At 66.1% G+C, this 23041-nt stretch overlaps 1 protein-coding gene across 5 annotated transcripts in view; it reads right to left on the bottom strand.

Annotated features, from left to right (window-relative positions):
• The window catches only part of PTP4A3 (protein tyrosine phosphatase 4A3), a 34521-nt gene that overhangs the window by 7402 nt on the left and 4078 nt on the right, over positions 1-23041 (bottom strand). The window contains exon 1 of one of the 5 annotated variants that reach the window (XM_047842769.1): positions 9739-10058. The exons of 1 other annotated variant lie outside the window; for it this stretch is intronic. The gene's annotated coding sequence lies outside the window, so the exon portion shown is untranslated. Of the gene's footprint in view, positions 1-2255; positions 2770-3931; positions 4036-8716; positions 8859-9738; positions 10059-23041 lie in introns of those variants that run through there. 3 more of the 5 variants (XM_047842766.1, XM_047842768.1, XM_047842765.1) reach the window with 3 other exon arrangements.

Raw genomic sequence — 23041 nt, 5'->3', positions numbered from 1 at the left:
CGGGGTGGCCAGTCCTCAGGGAAAGGGGCTCAAGCGTGGGTGCCAAAGTGACCGGGGAAAACAGCGGGGAGAGAGGACTGCGGCCCGGCTCATAGCTGCAAACCACCTTAAACATGTCTCACGGGTGCCCCATGGGAACCTCCACCCCTCCGCTGTCTCCACCGCTCACCCACAGGGCCGGCCGGGCGCGGGAGTAAACAAACCGGGCTCTGCCCGCGGGGAGCTGGAGAAGCAGAGGCAGACCACAGCGGCCAAAGGGCCAGCTGGCTACGAGACGCTTGCCAAGGTGTGACCGCGCAGGTGGCCAGGAGTGGGTCACACTGCGATGGCCGCAGGGAGGGAAGCGGCCGGGCCACAGAGACCACCATCGAGCACCACGACACATCCCTCTCTCCCTCCCTGGGCCCCAAAGTTCCTGGGCTGGGGTCCCAGCAGGAGCACCCAACCCCACCCCCACCCCTACCCCCCCACACGGGCTGGGACACCGCGGGCACACCAATGACCTCAGTTTCCCCATCTGCACAATGAGGGGTTATACAAGATGCCCCCGAAGCCCCTCAGGCTGTGACCCAGTGGTCATCGGACCCCTCCGGCCACTGGGAGTGGCCCCAGCCCCACCGGCCACACCCTATCTGCTCACTTGGGCAGGCCTTCCGTTCCCCAACCCAGCACCTCTTACCTTTGCCCCCGTCCCAGCACCCCCTTCTCCAGCCGTCCGCCAGGCAAGCTGAGCCCATGGGGGCTCGGCCTAGGTGCGGCAAGGGCCCAAGGCCTGGGCCACCGGACAGGAAAGGTGTCCCCAGGCTTAGGGCAGGTGCCACACCTCACACTCGGTCCTGTGCCATGGCCCTAGGAGGGCCGAATGGGGAGTGTCCCCGGAGGGGGAGAAAGGCAGAGGGAAGGAAGCCGCGGCCCCAAACCTGAGCTGTCCCAGCACAAGCCTCCGCTTGGAGTGCAGGTGAGGAAGGAGAGAGCCTCGGGCGCCCTGAACACACAAACACCTGTTCCTCCTGGGGCAGCAGGATGTTCCCAAGTGTGTGTGTGTGTGTGTGTGTGTGTGTGCGTGTTTACCAGAAAGAAAGAAGAAAAAAGGCCCGAAGAACCACAGGGTTACAAGCCTCTCCCTGAGGGGCTGACCTGCCCCCTCACTGCCCCCAGCCTCTGGGCACCCGGGGAGACCCCAGCATAGGGCCCAGCCCTGCTGCCTAGGATCCCCGAACAGGTCCTCAGGGCTGAAGGCTGCTGGGCAGGCTTCACCATCCACCTGAGCCTGAAGTTGTCCCCGATTGGCAGAGCTGAGGGGTTAGACTGGCTGGGAACAGGGAGCAGCATATAGGCTAGAATAGGGTCCCGGGTCTGGGCTGAGGTCGGACGAAGATCACTGCCCAGGCTGGGGTGGGGTCTGTGCAGAGTCTGGGTCCCCCACTCCCAGCGGGGAGCAGGCAGCGATGCCTCACCCCTGCTGCCCCAGGTGGTCCCACAAAGCTCAACCAGACCTGTGGCCGTCCCCCCAGGAAGAGGCCCTTCCTCCCAGCCACACCCCCTCAGTGAGGCCCCAGGGCCCCTAGGCAGGGACCACCAAGTTCTCCAGCATCCATTCCCCACGCCCACCACCATGAGGCAAGAGCCCTGCTGGTAGCTGGGTGTCTCCCCATGGGCCTTCCTGCCAGTGGCCCCACACCCGAGCTCGTGGGACCCAGCCGGCCTCCCCCCACCTGCCGGCACTGAACCCTCTGAGCGTTCACAGCGGTCATCCACTGGAGACCAGTTAGGGGACCATGTGGTCGTCCCTGTTTGCAGATGAGTAACCGGGCCAGGGAGAAAAGGCAGGATGGTCTCTGGGCCCTGACCAGACAGGCTCTGTGGGTTTTCTCAGTCCGTCTAGGAGGCAAGAACCAACCTCCACCCCGGTTTCTAAGAGATTCAGGGAGGCTACAACCCTCATTCCTGGTCACAGCCTGCCCAGTTTGCATCCGCTTCAGTGAGGGCCAGCCCCTCTGGACCCAGGCCCCTGCCCGATGTGGGGCGATTAGAGAGGATTAGAGCTCAGCGAGGTCCCAGAAGTAAAGCAGAAGCGTGGGAGCAGGGCTGGGACCCGACAGATCCTGTAGGGTCTTGGGTGGGGGCCACCACGTCCGGTGCTGCGTGAGCCCCGAGGCGCGGGGGGAGGGGGGAGCTGGTTCCAGGGGTGCGGGCCCCCTCCCTGGGGTGCCGCTGAGGTCCTCCCGGCACGCCCCCCGCCAGCACCGGCTCACCCCGGCTCAAGCGCGCGCGCGCAGGCGTCCCGCCGCCGCCTCCATCCGTGCGCGGGCCGGGCAGGGCGCGGAGGCCGAGACCCGGAGCTGGGAGCTCGGAGCTCGGGGCGCGTCGGCCTCCCCGGGATGCTGGGCGCCCCGCGGCCCGGAGCTATTTATAGCTCCCGGGCATCACGTGGGCGCGACGGCTGGTGCCCAGGAGGGCCACCCGACTTGTTGTGGCTCCCACACCTGCCGCCTAAATATAACGGTGGGCCGGCCAGCGTCCCCGGGGCGAACAAAGGGGCTGCGGAGGGCCGAGCAGGGGAGAGGAAGCGGCAGGAGGAAGGGGAAATGCAAGCAGAGGGGAGGGCGGCTGACCATTGCGAGGCGGGGCCCCTGCCTAGACGCCTGCCTTCTGCCGTGCGCGGGAGCCGAAGCCCGTCACCTCCCCGCCGGCCCTCTGCAGCACCCTCTGGGGCTCCCCAGGGCCCCATCTCGCGGGAGGGATTCCCACGGCGGAAGGGGACTACACGGGCTGGCGCCGGAGGGGACCTGGGCACCGGCCAAGGCCTGCAGGTGGGGCACTCCGTGGGGCAGGGACGCCCAAAAGGTGAGGGCCGAGCCCCTCGCCTGACCTGCTCAGACCCCTGCCCGGCGCCCGGACCGCACCCCGAGGGCTTTCCCACTTCCTGAGCGCCTGGCTGTGTGCGGGACACTGCTGTTCCTCCCTGAGTCCTCACCACTGCTGGGGGGGGGGGGGGGGGCTGTCATCCAGCCCACCCCCTTGGTGTGTGCAGGTGAGGAAACTGAGGCACGGGGGGCTGGGAGCCCACGCAGGGTCACACGGGGAGCTGTCTCCACGTCCCCCTCATCCTCCAACGCTCAGTGCAGACCTCCCCTCAGGAGAGCCCCTCTGTGACGCTCCCAGGTGAGACCGTCCGGGTGTTCAGGCCTACCCCCACCAGCAGGGTCCTGGCTTTGCCTCCTGGGAGCACCACGTAAGGAAGGCAAGTTCTCCCCAGACCTCGAGCCTCAAGAGTGGAGGCTGGCCTCACATCCAGGCCGTACCTGCCCCAGCCAGCCCAGAGGCCCCCAGAAGAGACGGGCGGCCCTGGCACACCAGGTCCCAAGAGGCCTCGCCTCACTGGGAACCCAGCTGAGCAGCCAGCCTGACCCCTGCAGGCAGCAGTCAGAGCCTCGGGCCGGGCAGGGGCGGGGGGCGGGGTTGCCCAGAACACAGCCCCACCCCTACCCCCGCCGGCTGTCCCCACACTGGGGACAAGAGCACCAGCCATGCCCGTGACCCTGGCCTCCTCACACCCCTGAGCCAGGCAAGCAGGCAGGAAGACTGTGTACTGGGTGCAAAGGCCCCACAGGAGCCCCCACACACAGGTACACCCCCCCCCGAAGCCCAGGGCCCGCCCATCAGCTCGAGGACCCCAGGCCAAGGGCTCCTGTCCTCCTGCCTCCGTCCGGCACCAACATGCTTGAGCACCTCACTTCCAGCAGCACCTTCCAGGAGGCCATCTCTGGGCGCCCAGTGACACCCCCACCACCACCGGTATCCCAGCTTGGCCACTTCCGGAAGGTCTGCTCCCTCCGATGCTGTGCCGGACGCTGCATCCCATGGGCAAGATGCGTGGGCCTCGCTGTACTGATACAACACAGCAGGTCAGAGAGGTTGAGTAACTCACCAAGTCACACAGCCAGCAAGCGGAAGAACCATGGTTGGGGCCGCGTTTTGCTGAGCCGCAAAGACCCTGCTCACGCCGACTCTGGCCCTCGGGCAGAAAGCCCCCCCCCCCCCCCCCCCGCCCGGGCAGGCTGTTTCTACCACCCTCGTCTGCTTCCTTGTCCTTTCAAGTTCCCATCAAGCTCTCGATACTGCACCCGAGACACAGAGAGCCCCGTGCCGCGCGGGCGGCAAACCCGGGCCCAGCAGCACGGTTCCCCCTTATCTGGGGCACCCGCTCTTGCCAGGCCAGGGGGCAGGGGGGGGGCACCTGCGGCAGCTGGCACAACACCAAGCCCTTCGGAGAAGTCTATTTTTATCAGAGCAGGAGCCGTTCCTGGAAGGCTCCCAGAGCGAGCCCAAGTCCACATGCTGCTGGGGGGCCAGCAGGGGGGTCCCGAGAGGCCAAGCCCACCCTGATCCCCCAGGAAACCTTCCCCGAGCCCTCCCGCCCCTGCACCCAGCAGCACGGAGGGGCCAGCCGCCCTCACTGACCAAGCACTGCTACCCTCTTCCCCCTCCCCCGCCGTCCCTGTCCGGCCCACTCTCCCTTCGGCCACATGCCCTTCAGAGCAGAGTGTCCCAGGCCCAGCCTGCCTCCCGCACGGCGTCTGGCACCAAGAGGGCTCCCCACTTGTTTACGGAAGGAGCAAATGACCCAGCGTTCTGGGCGGAGGTCCAGATGTGAGAAATGTCCAGAACCCATCACGGGATCTCAGCCCCCTGAGGTCCAGAGGAAACTCAAAGGTCACCCACGCCACCTAATGCCCAGCTTGCACACCTCCAGCGACAGGGAGCTTACTCCTCCCTGGCAGTGCCTCTTTGCCTTCAGGCAGCAACCCCAACAACCGGGTCCTGCCTCCAGTGCCTGCCGAGTGCCCACAGCCGGGATGGCGACCAACAGGAGGAGAGCTTCTGAGCAGAGTAAGCCAGCACAGTGGGCCTTGCCGAGGGCAGAGCCGGAGGCTCAGGTGACCGGGGGAAGGCTTTCCTGGAGCAGCCGGCCAGCGGCAGGGGCACCGGCACGCTCCTGACGCCTGGAGCCTCATCAGGGCTTGACCCGCTGCCCTGACCCCCCCCCCCAACTGTGCGACCCGGAGCCAGGGCCTGCCCTCTGTGGGGCGCGCGGCCTCCTCCACAAACGGAGACACTGCCAGGGAGGAAAGCCACCTTCCGAGCTGGTGCCAGCTCCAAGCCGGTCACCGCGGGGCACCCAGGCGACGACCTGGAGGCAGAGCCGTGGAGAGCAGGCTTCGGTTTCCACGGGGGCGGCCACCTGTCCCACCCGCCAGGATCGCGAGGTGGAGGAGAGCCCGGCAAGAAGGTTCCCCGGAGCTGGCCCGCTGCCCCTCGGCCTCGCTGGGCCCCCCTCATCACACCAGAGACTTTGATGGTGCCCCGGGGGGTGTGGTGCTGGCTCAGCAAACCAAGCGGCTGGCCCCAAGGCCGCCCTCGAGGACCGTCGGCCACCAGCACTGGGTGGGCAGGCCGCAGCTCCACCGGGGACCCACGTGCAGGCAGGTGGGCACCCCGAGAGCTCGGGTGAGCCTGCTGGGCTCCACCTCAGCTGTCAGGAACGGCGGGTACAGAGTGGCTGGGTGGGCAGGCAGCCGGGTGAGCCAGACCGGGCATCCTGGGACTCCTCGACCCTGTGGCCATCCGAAGCCTGGCAGGCCCACTGTAGGCCTCCGTCGCCTAGACGGGACTCACCCAGCAGGTGCCACAAGAACCTCCCTGGTAATGGCCAGCCCGGTCCACGCCCCCGCCCCTGGGCATGCCCAGCCGGGGACGAGGATGGGGGAGTTCTGTGGCTTGGAAGGTGTGGCCACCGCTGACGGGCTGCCTGTGACATCCCATGGTGCCACACCGGCCACCGTGTATCCAGCACGTGAGGGACTGCCCACTTCTGTCTGGAGCCCCACCCCCCACCCCCACTGCCCATCCCCCACCTCAGCGCGGGCTCTGAGCGTGTTCAGCCACCTGCATGCCCCTGAGGCTTCCCTGCTCTGACTCCAGACCTCAGGACTCACTGAGGGGGAAGGGACACGGTCATGCATTCATTCATTCATCCCATGTACGAATATTTATTGAGCGTCTCCCAGCGCCAGGCACGGGGCTGATCGGAAATATAGGAGAAGCACCCACCGGAACAGGCAGCCTGCCCACCCTCTCCTGCCCCCCACATGGGGCTGCCGGCCACCCCTCCGTCCCCCTGTCCTGAGAAGCCTGACCCCATGGGCACCCCGCATGCAGGCAGCACTACTGAGCCAGGGGTCACCCCATTCCTGGAGCTGAGCCCCTTGGGTTCCTCGCAGAGACCTCCCTCCATCCTGTGCCTCAGTTTCCTAAGCTGTCGCACACGGGGTTCAGATGTGGCATTTCCCAGCACCGCCCATCACTGAGCTGCCTGAGTCACACATGGCCCACCCGCAAAGCTGGCCACTGGGGTTCCGGGAACCTCAACCTGCCCAGTCTCCCCTCCCCTGGCTCCTACCTTGGGGCTCCGGCCTGATCCTCACGGAGCGGGAGCCACCTGAGGGACCCTCCTACCCCCATGCCTTGACCGAGCCTTGAATGCCTGTCCCTGTACCCACAGCAGCCCAGCTCCTCAGCGAGATTGCTACTGACCAGGTAGCCACGGGCACTTATTCTCTGTGCCTGTCCCCTCATCTGCAAGGAGGAAGGACCACAGAAGCTGCCTTACAAGGACACTGTCAGGAATCGTGAACTCAGTCATGAAAAGCGCACAGGACAGGGCCGGGGGCAGCCACGGCCCCAGCTGTCAGTGCCAACGGGATCCCACGCAGCCGGGCACAGTCCCTCCACAGTTTCAGGCCTGGCCATCCCCCGAGGTCCCTGACCCCGTCCCCATGCAGGCCTGAGAGGCAGGCCCAGGCCACTACGACCCCAGCACCGCTCAGGACCCCACCTGAGACACAGACTCAGGGACACCCACGTGCCCTGCTTCCCCATCCGAGGAAGGAGACCTTGAGGGTCTCCAGACCCTAATCCCCCTCTCTCTTTCCTCCAACCAGCCAGCCCCCTCTCCCACCAGGATGGGCATGACACGCCGTCGCTTTTCAAAGGGCAGCTCGTTGTGGGTTTCAATGAAGACAACGCCACCTCCAGCCCCAGATTCAACCTGGGATCAAGGGCCCATGTCACCCACCCACCCGAGCGCCCCAGCCCGCTACAGTGAGACCAGCAGATAGAATGGCGGCCCCCTGCTGCTGCTGCTGCTGCTGCTGCTGCTGCTCACACACTATCTGTGGCTCCCTACGGCCCCAAGCCAAGTTCTGACTTTCCAGCCTGGCCCACTGGCCCCTGTCCCTCCCACGCTCAGCTCACAGGTAGGAGGAGGTAGACAGGGGCCTGTAGGATTCGTGCCTCCAGCCACCCTTTCTCTCTGTCCAGAATGCCCCCAGATACTCCTCACCCTCCAGACCAGGTAAGGGCCTTCTCCTCCTTCCCCCCTCCTCCTCCAGGAAGCCCTGGATGGCTTCACTGCTGGGGTTTTCCCCACTGAGTTTTCATTCCTACGTGCACACACCCAGCACCCTCTCTGTTCCAGGCCCCATGCTGAGAGCACTGGGGCGTGGGGGCGGGAATCAGGGGTGAATGAACCCCCATGACCCCACCCTCTGGGGGTCTACTGTCTGGGGTTGAGATCAGTGGGGGTGATGAGGGAGCGTGGGGCAGGCAGAGGGAAAAATACAGGCTGGCACCCCCTAGGTGGGATCTGTGGGATATTCCTCAGACACTCCTGGCCGCCCAAGAACAAAGGAAAGGGGCTTAAGTGCTTGCCATCGCGATGTGGGAAACTAAGGCAAATAAAAACTAAGTTCCCTTACTGAGTACGGCCCACTGACAAGTCCTTGAAACAGGCAGGGTGACCTCCCTCTGGGAGCTCAGCTGCCTCGATGATGACACTCTGCTCGGGACAAAAGGGAACCTTGGCTTAACATTGCCCCAACCTCGAGGACCCTGTAAGTCAACTTCCTTTATCTCAACTGCCCCAAGATGTATGCTGGCAATCATACTCCAGGTTTATGGCCCCCGATATGCATCTGAAGGGTCTCTTGACTGAGGTTTTATTAAACGGTAATAAACGGCATTGTCCTAGCCCCTCAAGGTCCTGGAAACCTTGCTTCCAAAATTCCTTAGAGACTTACCCTATCCCCGACCCCTCCCAACCTGAGGGTATATAATGAGTCACCTGTCACAACCCCAGGGCAACTCTTCCTGCCCACAGGTCCTGTCGCATGCTTTCGTAAAACGACCTTTTTGCACCAAAGACGTCTCAAGAGTTCTTTCTTGGCCGTCAGCCCTGAACCCCCCCGTCACCCTAAAACCCCATCAGGGGACACACAATAAGCAGGCGATGGACGGCGTCCAGACAGAAACAAGACTGGGGGGAGGCTCTCCGAAAAGGTGAGCAGAGCCGAGCATCTCTGGGAGAAACGCAGGACGACCCCATGCGCATCGCGGCCACCCCCCTCCAGGAGCCCCGGAGAAGAGTGCCCACCACCACTGTTGCCGGCTCTGGAACCCGTTTTACGCCCCAAGTCTCCACCACCCCCACCTCGCCACACACACACACACACACACACACACATACACACACACTCCCACCTGAGGCCAAAGACCGTGGGCCCCATTGTCCACGGAGGCCAGGCGGAGGAGGAGCAGAGCAACCCGGAACCAGGTTCCTTCTTCCCTCCCCCGGGATGAATCCTGCAAACTTCACCTGTGCCGAGCGGGGCCCAGGGTACTGGGTACACGAGGCCTTCAGAGCAGCCAAAGAAGATGCCAGGAGGCCCAGCCACGAAAATCGCCACCGTGCCCCAGAAGAGCCACCAGGTCCTCGACTTAGGGCCCAGAGACTCGTGCTTTGCTCACAGTTACGACCAAGCTGGAAAGCTCCGGATACTTCCAAAACCCTCGAGGCGAGGCGGTCACTCAAACCCGAGATAACAACCAGTGACCATCCAAGCTGCTGCTTTCGGACGGAGCCCAGGGACTCTCAGGGCCGAACAGACCATAAACTCCTCCGTTTAGGCGCTGGGGAGGGGCTCCTGCATCCCTGAAGCTCCACGGACCCCTTCTGTACAAGGGCGTTTAAAATGGCCCCACAAGTCGCTGGAAGGGTCAAAGGAGAACGTGGCGTGCAGGTCCGCACCTGCTGGAGACGGTCTGGTCAGATCAGCCTCTCAGTTAGGGCCGAACCAACCACAGGTCCCACCTGCTGGCAGGAGGGCCCGGCGGGCCGGCCCCACAGCACCTCCTTTCACTGCCCTGCTAACAATAAATGACCACCAATGATGTGGCCCCTACCTCTAACAAGAGAGGACACGGGCACAGAGAGGCTCGGCATATCCCCACCCCACGGGCAGAGGAGCCAGGCTGGACCCCACCGCCCATCAACAGTGCAGCTGGCCAGGAGGGTAGGCCACCCTCCCCTGTGCCACTGGCCGGGGGTCACTGAACTATCAAAGAGCTTGGAAGGACAGCGTCCATTCCGGCACGGTCTGGAAGGAGAAGGTTCCATCACCAGGGCCACCCTCGCCCCATTTGATGGAGGAAACCACTGAGGCTCAGGCGAGCTGAGCAAGCAAAGGCCCGGGAACCCCTGGCCACCCGACCCCCCCCACCCCGCACCCTCTCTGAGGTCTGTCCCAAGGGCAGCCACACCCGGGCCTCCCGCCAGCCCCACCTTCCACACCTCCCACCCCCACGAGACCCAGAGCCAGGGAGCGCACGGACACTCACCCGCCTTCCTGGTCCTGGAGTCCCGGGGCGCCGGGCCCCCGCCCAGCTTTATCCCCGCCTGGCTGCCCGCCCTCCCGCGTCAAAGGCCCCAGATCATGGGCCGGTAAACTGTGTTGGGAGGCGGGGGCAGGCCGGGGCAGCCCCAGAAGGATCCCAGCCTTTGGCCCCTGCTATACTTCCTCCCGCCTCCCGGGGCTGCCGGGCAGCAGGGGAGTGGGGCTGGGAAGAGGGTCTGAGGTTGAGGCGAGCACCCTGGTCCCGGGAAACGGGCAGGAGAACCCCCCTCCCCCGCTGAGCCTGACTCTGGGGCCTGCAGGAGGCGGGACGGTCCCCAGGGCCCTGTATCCAAAGGCAGCCAGAGCAGGGAGGGGGCAGGAGGGGCGGGCGCAGAGCCAGCTGAGAGGAGAGTCCCAGGCCGGGCAGCTGGCGGAGTGAAGGGTCAGAGGGACAGCCTGGGGCTTCCCAGGTCTCTGGCCTGTCTCCCCCACTGCCTGCTGCAGGCTGGGAAGGGGGTTCCAGGTCACTTCCTTTGCCTGACGGGGTGCTCACTGTACCCCTGCCACCCCAACACCCCCACACAGAAACGGCCTGGCCCTCTACGGGCTGCCCCCAACCTAAGCAGCCCCCCAGTGCCCTCCCCAGATTGCTCTGGGGCTCCAGAAAGCTGCCCAGCTTACCCAGAGCCCCTGTGAGCACCCCCCCCCCCCCCACCGCGAGCTCAGTGCTCAGTTCTTCCTGTTGTCCTAGTCTCCTCCACGAGGAAGTGAGGAAGCCGGCTAACTGGTGGGTTAGCTCATCCCACCCAGGCCTGGCCCCCCCTCGAGGCCCTGCACGACCACTGAGGAAGCAGGAATCCCACCAGAGGGGGAGGGGCTGTCCCCGCCCCTGACGGCCAGAGTCACTTGTCCCTGCTCCCACCAGGGCTCTGCCCCCTCTCCCCAGACCCTGGATAGGGGTGGGAGGGGCATCTCAGGCTAACTCCTGTTCCCTGCCAGGTGAGCGGTGGGGGTAATTCCTGGCTGTAGGAGGGGCTGCTACCCCCGGCCACCCCGATGGCCCAGAGCCATCACCACCCCCTGCCCGGGCATCCCCCCATCCACGTGCCCCCGGATTCCCACCAGGCACCTGCCCAGCAGTCATCCCACCCCAGATGGAGGCCCTCTCCAGGCTCGGTCAGACCCATCGAAGTTCCCCAGGGCCTTGGCCAGGCCCCAAAGCCCCCCGTAGCCTCCCAGCCCGTCCGCCTCTACTGCCCCTCACTGTGCCTCCTGCAGCCTCGGCCAGGTGCTGTGACTCACACGCCCGACACCCGGCCTGCGTCCTTTGTCCCTCCACCTGGCTGCCCTTCTCCCTCTGGCCTCTCCCAACCTCACTGCACCAACCTCCCCTGCACCCACAGCCCTTTCTCCACCTCCCGGCCCCTCTCCTCTGTCTGGACCAGTCCTTCAGGCCAGGTCCCAGCACTCTGGGCCCCCGGAGGGCAGGGCCACGACTGGTCCCCTTCGGACCTGCCCAAGGTGGGGTACGAGCCCGAGGATCAGTGCACACAAGCGGGCCACGCGGCCCGCCAAGCGGACAGGACAGCGGACAGGACTGCTCGAACTCGCCTCCCACCGCCCAGTGTAACCGAGAGCCCGGCGGCAGCTCTGTCCACGCGGACACTCACTTGTGCCACGAGGGGCCCCCCTGCCCTGTGCCACTATGGCCCCCCCCCGCCCCGTGGCCCTCCACACCCTCCATGCTCTCTGGTCCACGCTCCATCCTCCTCTGGGCCTCGGAGGACTCTGCCCAGGCTGGAAGTCAGACCACGAGGGTCTCCCTGCCCGGGGCCTCCACACAGAGGTAGGGGGTCCACCCTCCTGAGACCCGGTGTCCCGCCTTTGTACTCACAGGGCTGGAGCCCCCACCGTGGGCCCTGGGCCATCACTGCCCCTCCCCAGGTCCCAGCCCACCTGTCCTGGAACGGACACGGCTGGACTCATCCGTGTTTCCAAAATTTCCGGGCTCCGCCTCCCCCTCCGGGGCCCCGCCGTCTGCATCGGCACACGAGGCCGGGCTGACCCCGGGTGGCGGGAAGCAGTGTGTGCGGGCCCGGCTGCACCCCCTGCCCCCAGCACCCCTGCCCTCGGTCCCAGAGGCCTGGTTGTCCGCCAGCCCACGGCCCACTGTTCTGGAGCACAGGGTGTCCGCTTGGGAATTCCTAAGCCTCAGGATTCTAACAGGAGGAAAAGCTCGGAGAGCCCGCCCTAGCTGCACCCACAGTCCCCAGTGCCTTCCCCCTGGGCTGGCGCTGACTCCCGGCACCATGCCACCAAGTCCCCAAGGTCCCCAAGGGCCGGTGCCCAGAACGGGCATGGCGTCCCAGAGGGGCATGGCGCTTCATGGGTCCACTAGGAGCCAATGGCCCCTGAGAGGCCCCTGCACCCTCCAGGCCCCAGGTCAAGCCCCTGCCAGGAATGCGGAGGTCCCCAACCCTGCCGTCCTGAGAGCTCAGGGCCTCCCCAGTCCACCAGGTAGACCCCAGCTCCTCCCGTGCCCCACACACACACACAGGACCCTCAACAGGCAAAAGGGAGCTGGGGTCCTCTGAGAACTGGGGTGGGTGTCGTGGCCCTCAAGGTCAATGTGACCTCACACAGGAGGCTGCTGGGCAAGTCCCTACCCGCCAGAATCAGCTGGAGGTCCCCCGGGGGTCCTCAGCTGGTAGAAGGCTGAGACACCCCTGGCAACTGAGGAATCCCTCCCTGTGGCTGCTGTGTGCCCCTGGGCCCACCTCCTCCCCTCTCTGGGCCTTTTGAGTCATCAGCACAAAGTGGAAATAACAGACCTTCACAAGGTAGGGGAACAAGAACTGCCCCCTGAGGGGCCCACCCTCTGGGTGCCATCCCCCCGGGTGCCCGTGGAGTTGTCACACGGCCTGGAGGGCAGGGCCCGGGGCTGCCCGCCTGAATCAAGCAGGGCCATGGGCCCCGGCCCCTCTCCACGGAGGAGCCGCGCTGGGTTCCCCTCGGGCCCAGGACCAACGGTGAGAGGACAGGGCCCCCGAGGGTGGTGAGGAGACCGGGGGAGGGGCCCCTCAGCATGCAGCCAGCACCAGGCAGACGGTGCGCCCCAATCCCAACTGGGAAGCAGGATCAGACGCCAGCCCAGCACCCGCAGGGGAGGGGCTCTGCCCACAGAGCAGCCGATCCCCTGTGCCCATCCAGCACCGTGTGCCCGTGGCAGGACACTGTCTGCAGTGGTGACCCGGCGTGACTGGACCTCGGGGCAGCACGGTGTGGTGGCCATTTCTCACCACCGCACACAGCAGCCTGGCCAGAAGCAGCCATCACACTCGGCCCGTGTCACAGAAGAGGAGACTGTGGCCCAGCTGGAACCCAGGTCCGCGGGCCATCGCCACTCCTGGCACCTCCCAGGGATAAGCCCAGTATCCGCCAGGGCAACATGGGGAAGGCCCAGGGACTCTGCCATGTCATAGCCTCACCCGACGCTCTCAGCACGGGCCCTGGCCCACGTTCATCCTCAGAGCAGTCCTGGAGGCACCCATCACCCCGTTTTGCGGATAAGTGCATTGAGGCCCCATTTTATGGATAAGTACGCTGGCCACGCAGTCAGTGACTTGCCTGAAGCCACACAACTACGAGGGGGCTGAGCCAGGATTCAGAGCCAGCCCTGGGTGGACACTTTCTATGTATTTTCTCCTTAAAACCACCCCCGATGGGGAAACCGAGGCCCAGCCCTCCAACTGAGGCCAGGGCTCCAGGAAGCCTCGTCACCCAGCGCCTGCTTCATCCCTGGGATCCCCGCCCTGCCCCCACCCAGCACCCGGGGTCGCTGGGGGTCAGGCGGGCAGGAAGGGGGCGCCAGATCTTGGAGGTAGCCAGGGCTGCCGGCCAAGGCCCCGGTTGACGCGCGTCAGAGGGGCCTTCGGGAGCCACGGGAAAGAGCTCTGACCTGGCCTCGGGAGGCCACGTCCAGAATAACCGGCCCCACCGCCCTGTGAGGACTCAGCCGGGCGCACGTAGGCCCCTCGGCCCCGGGCGTTGCCAAGCTGGGTGCGGAAGGTCACGGCTATTTCTGGGCCGGCCTGGCAGTGAGACACGGGCCACCCCACCCCCCGCCGGCGCCCCCCAAGGACCAGAGAGGGGCGGGCCGCTGCACCCAGGACACACAGCAGGGGGACCCACGGATCCCCCCTGACCCACCACCTTCCCTCTCTGAGCCCTCTCTCCCTTTCCAGAAGCCCGTCCGGCGTCATTAGCATGTCAGTTGGCTCCATTGGCATTTCCAGGCCATTGCGGCCACCCCAAGCCCCAGGCTGGACAAAGAACCGTGTCCCATCTCTGAAACAGCAGGAGGGGCACTGCTTCCTGCCCTTCAGCGGCTGGAACCCCACGCGGTGCAGCCCACACCCCAGAGACGCCAGCACTACGCCCGCCACGCACGGCTTCCAACCCGAGCCTCCGTCCACCCTCTACAGGCCACGGCCTTGCGGGTGCCAGTGACCATCCAACCACCGGGAACCTGAGGCCCAGAGAGGCCGTGAGACTCTGAAGCGGAGCTCCCCCTCACACCCAGGCCAGGCAGGGCCTCCAGGGGCCCAGGGGAGGGGACAGCTCCCTCCCATCAGCCCGACCCAGGTGAGGTTCTGCCCATGTTCTTGCTCAGGCTGTGACCACTATTCCCAGAGTGTCAACGGCTTGGGAGTCTGGCCTGGTTCCCAGCCTGGCTCCCCCATCGCAAGCTGTGTGACCCTGAGCACATCCCTCAACCTCTCTGTGCTTCATTTGATCATCTGTAAAATGAGTTCGCTGCAGCTGCAGATGGCTGTCCTCCTGGGGTCTGGAAGGACACCTCCCTTCCAAGCAGCCTCGTCTGGATCCCTTGAATTTTGAGCCGCGCAGGAGAACCCGCGTTCAAGATGGCGATGCTGGGGACACCAAGGGCTTCTTCCCCGCAGAATGTCCCGGAGCCCGTATTCCTCTAGAGACGTGGTGATTTGGAGGGGCGCAGCCAGTGGCACCCTTCCAGAACGTTTCTGACACCACGCACTAGCAGCGAGGGCACCTCATAGAACCCCACCTCGGCCCAGGCCCAGGCTCCAGCCTCCCAGCCGCGAAGGTAGGAGAGCCTCCTGGCCCGGCCTCCCTGCCTCCTGCTCATCTTATGTGGCTTCGACCATCTCTAGCCCGGCTGGTTGTCAGTGGAGGGACCACCACGCAGGGACGGAGGCAGAGCCCGGGCCGGGCCACACCGGCCACCACCCCCCAGTCTCCTGCCCCGGCGTCCCCGTGTTGGTCATGCGTGGCGACCTGAGGGTGGCGGGATCGGCTCCTGGCTGCAGACATCGGCCGCCGTGAGGGCAGCAAGGAGGGATGCCCAGCCTGAGAGGGCAGTGAGGAGGTGCCGGCCACGGGAGGGGAGGCACCCTACAGGCACCCACTAGGCACTCAGCCATGCCGCCCCCACCGCTGCCCCTGCCGCCCCCGCCCCACCCCCTGCAGCCCCACCCACGCCATCCGAGCTGCCTTCCCAGAGAGGAGGCCCGTCCCGGGGCGCTGGGCATCAGGACCCGGTCACCTGCACTGTCCAGCTCCCAGAGGACGCAGTGGGGAACCGTCACAGCAGAACGACCCAAGGGAAACCCCTCTTCTCCGGGGCCTCGAGGGCCCCCCACGGGGAGCCAGAAGCCGCACCACCCCCCCAGCAATGAATGAGAGGCTGATCCAACTTCCGGCCCAGGGTCCTCACCAGGCCCTGGCTCCCTCGGGCAGCTCTGGGCACCGCTGTGGGCACACCAGGGGCAGCAGGAGGTCGGGCCGCGTCACCAGGCCAGCAGGCAGACCCGTACTTGGCATGGCACTGCCGGCTCCCCCCCCCCCCCCACCGCCGCCCCCTGCTTTCCCCAGGGCTGCCCCTTCTTCACATCAGGCGGGAGTGCCCAGAGGCGGCTGAGTGAACAGGCACGGCAGCCCCCTCCTCGCTGGACCCAGCCAAGCGTACAGGGACAGAAGGGGGCAAGGGACGGACTTCCGAGGTGACAAAGCCCGTGACCACTTGGCTTCGCCTGACCCCTCAGCAGCTCTGTGAGCCCCCGTACAGGGCACGGGCCCGAGGTGCTGGGCCGGCTGGCCCCGCAGCCCCACCCCCCTGTGCACGGCCGCCCAGGGTTTTGCGGACCCGCAGCGGTAGGAGACGGAGGAGGGAGGGCAGGAGACCGCACGACGACACAGACCTGTCCGCGAGCCGCCTACTTCGCGCTCTCAGCCAGACTCACCGATGCCGGGCACCGTGCTCAGGCAGGAGGAGGGCGGCTCGACCCTGCTTCCCCAAACTCGTTGAGCCCCGCCACGGCCCAGCACCCGCGGGCGTCCCGTCGCCACTCTCCCCTCCAAGCGCTAATGAAGTCCCTGCGCGCTGGCCGCCCTGGGGCCGAGCCAGGCTAATCCTATTTTGCAGACTTTAGCTGAGAACCCGCTCAGGCCAGACTCTGCGGGGCAGGGAGCTGGTTACATTTGTTTCCCGAGATAAAATTCACGGAACGCGACACGTGCCGTTTCGCTATTTGTCTACTCGGCGTTTTCTAATATCTCCACGGTGCTGCGTAGCCACCACGGCCGCCTGACTCCAGGGCATTTCCGTCACCCCAACAGGCGGCCCCACACCCGTCGCAGCCCGGCCCCAATCTCCTGCCACCCGCCCCTGGCAGCCAGTCCGGTGCCCGGGATCGCACGCCCGCGGATTTGCCCGGGCGCACGTTTCACATAAGCGGCATCAGACACCACGTGGCCTCCGGCCTCTGGCCCCGTTCGCTCAGCACGATGCTTTCTAGGGGCGTGCGTGCTGTCATCGGGTCAGGACTTCACCCTCTTCGCGGCTGAGAATCTCTACGCCATGTGGAGACCGCGCTCTGCTTTTCTGTGCTCAGCGGACGGGCGCCCGGGTCACCTCCAGTTCTGTTCTCATTTCGCCCGCAGGGACGGCGCACAGCAGGAGCGGTGCGGGACACGACCCGGGGGCCGGTCGACAAACACCCACAGGCGTCCGTTCTTCCGAGATCCCACACTGGAGCAGGAGTGTGGGCGTCGCCACACGGGGTGGGAGCACCTGGTCAGCCCCTTCCCCGGGCCCCTCGGGTGCACCAGGCTGCCGAGGGCACCGGGCAGGCCAGGGAGGGACGGAGGTCCCGGCAGCCGGGCAGGTAAGCGGGGGGCCTCCAGGGTCCCAGGCCGGGCAGGGCTGGCATTCAAGGATGGGAAAGAGGGGCGCCTGGGTGGCTCACTCAGTCGAGCCTCCGACTCATGATTTCAGCTCAGGTCACGATCTCACGGCTCGTGAGGTTGAGCCCCAAGTCGGGTTCCATGCTCTGACAGCACGGAGCCTGCTTGGGATTCTATCTCTCTCTCTCTCTCTGCCCCTCCCCTGTCTGCTTGCACGCCCTGTCTCTCCTTCAAAAATAAATACTCTTTAAAACAAATAAAATAAAAAGGACAGTTGTCAAAGCAACTTTAGAAGTTCCAAACACAACCAGCACACATAGAGTGAGCACAGGTCAAGGATTCATTCGTTTGCCAGGGAGCCGGCAGGGGGCAAAGCCGGTTCCGAGGAGGGTCCAGGGCCCCGAGTGCTCCCAGCCCGTGGTGACGGAGCACCGGAAGAGGGCAGGAGAGCAAGACGGGTGATGCTGTAAGGGGTGACACCACAGGGGCCACCTTCTCTGTCAGACACAAATCTGCACGTGCACCTGTGACTGCCCAGAGTCCAGGCCACATGCGGGCACCAGCAGCAGGTGCAGACATCCCTGGAGAACCGGACCAGGTGGCCTGCGGGACACGGAAGGACACGCTGATCTCTTTTGTCTCAAGAGATCCCCCTGAGAAGGGCAAAGGGCGGGGTGTCCGGGCACAGCTTGAGTAAAGGCCAGGAGGCAGGAAAAGGCAGGGGGCAGAAAGGTGAGCCAGGCTTCAGGGGAGACCGCAGGGAACTGCTCCCCGGGGAAGGCAGGCTCGGGGGACCCCGGTTCTCAGAATCGCTGCAGGGCACGGGCAGGTCTCTGCAAGCCCAGATCGAGGTGTGTCACAGAATCAAGCACCGGGTGAGGAAAAAGAAAGTCCCCAGAATCCCCAATGTGGGGCAGGAGAGTCCCCATGGATGGTGACAGGTGAGACAGCAGTGCCCGGGCCACCTGAGGTCACTGAGAGTTTGGGGAGTGTGTGCCCAGAGCTAGTCCCCACCCTGGCGTCGTGGGTACCCCCGCCCCACCCCCCACCCCCTACCGGGCGTCCTGGGTACCCCTGCCCCACCCCCCACCCCCTACCTGGCGTCCTGGGTACGCCCGCCCCACCCCCCACCCCCTACCTGGCGTCCTGGGTACACCCGCCCCACCCCCTCCTCCCTACCTGGCAGCACCCAGGCTGACCCCGTCCTCCAGGGCCAAAGCCCTCAGTGGCACGCACACCACTCAGAAGGAAAAACCCAAGCCTCCCCGCCCTGAAGGCCCTTCCGCTGGGCTGCCCTCCCCCACTCTCCTCCCCCTCCGCTCCAGCCCCACCTGCCTTCCTGCCCTTCTGGAGACACACTGCCTCCGTGCGTGGTCCTGCTTCCGGCCCTTTGCCCTCACTGTGCCCCGTGCCGGGAGCACTCTCTGCCCCCACACCACCCCATGCTGTCTCTCCAGGCCTTTGCCAGCTACCTAGGACTCCTCCCTGGTTCCATCTGTCCAAACCCCCCTCCTTGGAGGCCCACTCACCAGCTCATGGACCCTTAGGAGCACCTAGCAGATGCCATGGCTGGGCTCTGGGTCCAGGGGCACTCATGGGGAGAAGAGCCCGATCCCCGGCATGACAGTAAAGTTGGCCACAGCGACCAGGCGGTGACCCCGGGGGCGGGGAGCCCACCAGTCACGGCCCCAGCAACAGCAAGAGAGGAAGGGGGCTCTCAGCTGCCAAGGAGCCGCTGCCCAACCGGACCCCCCAACACACTGAGAATCTCCTCTCCTCCATCCAGCCGCCACACAGACCCCTCGCCGCAGCGGAGGCGGGTGGAGGGCCCCGCCTTGTCCCGCACCATCTACAGAGCGCGCTGCACCCAGGAGAAAGCAGACTGGGGAGCTGAGGCTAGCCACTGTCCCGAGGCCAGCCTCCCCAGGCTCTGGACTCCTGGCCCAGGGCCCCCGGCGCCCCTCCAGGCTTCTGCCACCATCTCAGCCTCTCAAGGAGGCCCAGGGAACCAGACATCGCCTCCCTCACACCTGCTCACGCACGCAGCAACCATCTTTTACAGACTGCACCCTTCCTCCCTTCCCGTCCTGAGGTCTTGGTGTCTCGTGACAAGGCAGGGGGCAAGGCCACCGCCGCTCAGACCTGGGGTCGGCCCAGGCTCTGCAAACGGGGTACCCACACCTGAGGGGCAGCTGTGTGCCGGGTTACGGACGAGTCGGCCTGGCACGCAGCGGGCACTCGGCAGCAGCCAGTGACCCTCCTGGGACAGGCCCACGGCTGCCCGTCCTCAGCCCAGGGACGCCTCTGGAACATCCAGTCTCACCCAGGACTGGCTGGTGGACACACCCCCCCAGCAGCGTGCTCCCCGGTCCCGGATCCCGCCCAAAACCCTGGTTCTCACGCTCGCTTCCGCACGGGAAGGGTGGGGGAGACACTCACCCTGCCCCCAAAACCCCAGCACACTCTCGGGGAGGGCTCTGCCCATAAGGACCCTGTGACAGAGCCTTCCAAAGTGGGGGAGGCGGGGACAGGGCAGGGAAAGCAGTGAGAACTCGGAGGGAGGGGAGGAGAAAGTGGAGGGAGGACAGGAAGAAGCCAGGCGGGGGTGCTCCTTGGCTCCCCACGGCTGGCCAGGCAGGGCCGTCTGACCCCCGGGCCCACCAGGCTCCTTCTGAAGGCGGGAGGCCGGGCAGGCACAAAGCAGCCAAGGCCCTGCTGGGGTCAGCGTCCTTCCTCGGGTCGGGCGAGCCCAGCTGGCAGCGTCCGTGGGAACTGTCCCCGGGCCCAGCCAGCCACGCTCAGGCCGGTCGGTGGGCATCGGGGCTGCAAATGCCAGGGCAGCTGGGCACGTCCCGAGGGGCAGAGGCCCAGGCCCTGACCCTGCTGCAGGCTGAGCTGAGGGTGGTGGAGGGGAGGGGGGTGGAGGGACGAGGGTCTCGGGGCCACGACCACCCCTCGTCACTATCCGTGCCCCCAGGCCCCGCCTACCTCTCTACGTCACCCCAACGCCCTCGCCCTCAGCAGCCCCGTCGGAGGCCACAGCCTCCACCTGCACCGTCTCCCGGCCCCCTTCCCCTACACACCTCCTCCCGGACCCTCAGCTGCCTCGAGGGCTCGCCCTCTGGCCCCTGCCCCCTGCATTAGGGGCCCCTCCTCCAGCTCCCTGGACCCCACCCCTCCCGGACGATCACGCAGGCCACCCGGGGCTGAGGCTGTGACTTCACGGGCCACAGCCACGCCGGGGAAGGGGTAGCCACCGGGCTAGACGTACAGATGCACACACTCGATGAACATCTCCATCCACACTCCAGCCCGCGCGCCACAGGGGGCCCCGGAGCACCCAGCTCCGCCCCGTCAGTCCTCTGTGCCCCGCTGGGGACCCCCGGCCACCGGCTGTCCTCACAGGCCTGGAGGCCCCTCGGGACAGCCCTTCCGGTGACTTCCTGCCAGGGCGGCCGGGGGAGGGTAAACAAGGCCTCCAGATGGCTTCCTGTGGCTGCCCGGCCGTGGGAACGTCCCAGTCGCCGAGGTCACGGAAGAGCCGGTGGGGGATCCGCATCACCCATCGGCGGGGCACCCGCTACGCGGCTCAGGCTGCCCGCACCCACTGCCCCTCTTTTGCTTCCCGACATCCCCACAAAAGGGCTTCCCGCCCCCATTTACAGAGGGGGAAGCTGAGGCACAGACGGACGAGTCAGGCCAAAGGCCAGAAGCAGGACCTCCTCTCTGCTCACCGGATGCCCTTTCTTTATCAGGCTCCCCCCCACCACGGCTGGGGCAGGTCATTCAGCCCCACTCCAGAGACGGGGAAAACTGAGGCCAGAGAGGGGAGGGCGTGCCAGGCAGGACGGGCTGGTGGCTATGCTGCGATGGGGTCCGCTCCCCCCTCCCCACGCACACCTGTAAAGGAGGGGCCGACAGTCCTGGCTCCAGGCCACTCGGCGAGGACCACACAAGCCCGGCCGACGGAGCGCTGGGCACGACGCACCTGCCTTCCATCCCTGCCCGTTCCCCGACCCACCGCCCCGAGCGGGCTGACCCAGGAGCTGCCGCAGTGACACTGTTAACTCGGGCCCTAAGCCTCAGGAGCCCCTCCCTCTACTGTGGTGCCCACAACCCTCAAGCCCAGGCCAGGCGCCTCCTCCTCCCAGAAGGCCGCCCTGACTTCCTCAAAGTCTGAGGGCCACACACTCTGGGAAAGAGACTGCCATCTCCTAGGGGTCTTGCCCACCCCTGGTCTCTCCCTCTCCGCACCACCTCTCTCTGCCTCCCAGCAGGGGCCAACCCAGCAGGGGCCAGTGCAGGCCTGGCGGCCCCTTGAGAGGCACGGGGAGGCAGAGGCCGGGCCAAGCCAGTAAGCTGCGCTGCCCATCCGACTACCCAGCAGCCAAGATTGAGATCATGGGGCGGGTACTGATCAATCAACAGGGGTCCGTCCAGACCCAGGGGCCGGGGTCTACGGCTGCCTCCGGAGAGATCCACGGTCGACAGTAAGGGAAATTTCCAGTGAAATGCGGAATCCGTGCGGGCAGCCTGTTCCCGGGAAGCCAGCACACCCAGCGCCCACAGCGGTTATAATTGCCTGGGCTGTTTGAAGTTTTCTAAGAACCACCACTAAATCTGGATTAAACCGTAATGACCTACGAGAGCCCCGTTTGAGAGCCGCCCTCCTGCCCCCCCCCCCAGCAACATGAGCCCCTGGGGCAGTAGATGCCGCCTCTGCCCCCCCAGGCCCAAGAGCACCACAGGACACATAAAGAAGCCAAGTCACCTGGGCTTCACCTCCCGAGGTCACGGGCCCCCGGCGAGGGTAGACGAGAGCCTGGTGACACGGAGCAGACACAGGGCTGGAGGCAGCAGCCTGGCCCGCCGGCCGAAGCTTCACCACCGAGGCTGCCGTCTCTGGCCTGACCTCCCACCCAGTCTGCCGCGAGGTCCATGGTGCGTCCCCATTCTCCAGACAAGAAAACTGAGGCCCAGGAAGCACAGGGGCAGGCCCAGGGTGACCCAGAGAGACCTGGCAGAGCCGGGACCATGGCTCTGGGCTCCCGAGGGCCATGCGGAAGGGACAGTGAGGTTACTGTGGGGAACCCCAGGCACCCCTTGAATCCCACATGGCAATTCCCAGGCCCCGGTCCAGGCAGGAGAGTGAGGGGGGGCCCACACCAGCAGGGGAGGGGGGAGGGGCGCCAGCAGAAAGGAGCACCCTCTGGGGGAGGGAGGAACGTAGACCAGGTGGAACCCACCGCGTACAGCCACGGGGGCGGTGACAGGACAGGCGGGCCGGCAGGCGGGAGCCCCGGGTGGGGTGGCGGGGAATCCTCCGTGCGCTCCCGCGCCTGTTCCAGGAAGCCTGAGTCACAAGAGGGGCCCCAGGGCCAGGAGAGTGGCTGGAGCACCAGTCCCATGGGAAGTGGACGGGGCAGGGCTGCCTGCCTGTCCGCCCGCCCCCACTGACCGGGCCGGCCCTGGCTTCGGGGTCTCTGTGACCGGGGAGGCCGTGGGAATGAGCGACTGCAGCTCCCAGGGGGGGGCTGTGGGGACAGAGGAGCTGGAGACGGCAGGTCAGAGCCCCCCGTCTGCAGAGGGGGAAACCGAGACCCCAAAGGAGAAGAGTTGGCCCAGAGCCATGCAGCCAATGACCTGTCCTCGTCTGTGCCCTGGCAGCCACGCCTGGAGGCTGGGAGACCCTCTATCCTTGGCTCGGAGCCCCGGTCCAGCACATCGGCCCCCAGCCGTGCGCCCAAGCCCCCCAGACTCCCTACAGTTGGAGCCGTCCCCCTGAGGCTCCCCCTTCTAGGACCATACCTCAGGGAAGCCACACCCCTGCAGGCTCTGCTCCGCCCCTTCACTGATCTGGTCCAACCCTCATTTGCTGGTCGAGAACAGACTCTGGCAATGACGCCCACCCCCAGGGTCACCCAGCAGGAGAGCGAGACCTTGAAGCCACCTTCCAGGCGCGGCCCCTCACCAGCAGACAGGTCCTGAGCACAGGACACAGGGCCCTCCTCCCCGCTGGCCTGCAAGAGTCTCCAGGGTCCTGCACACTGAGTTCATCCCACGTAGGACACAGCCGAGCTCGG

The sequence above is a fragment of the Prionailurus viverrinus genome, chromosome F2, assembly GCF_022837055.1.
Source record: "Prionailurus viverrinus isolate Anna chromosome F2, UM_Priviv_1.0, whole genome shotgun sequence".
NCBI classification, from domain to species: Eukaryota; Metazoa; Chordata; class Mammalia; order Carnivora; family Felidae; genus Prionailurus; species Prionailurus viverrinus.
This window is presented reverse-complemented; position numbering and strand designations above follow the sequence as displayed.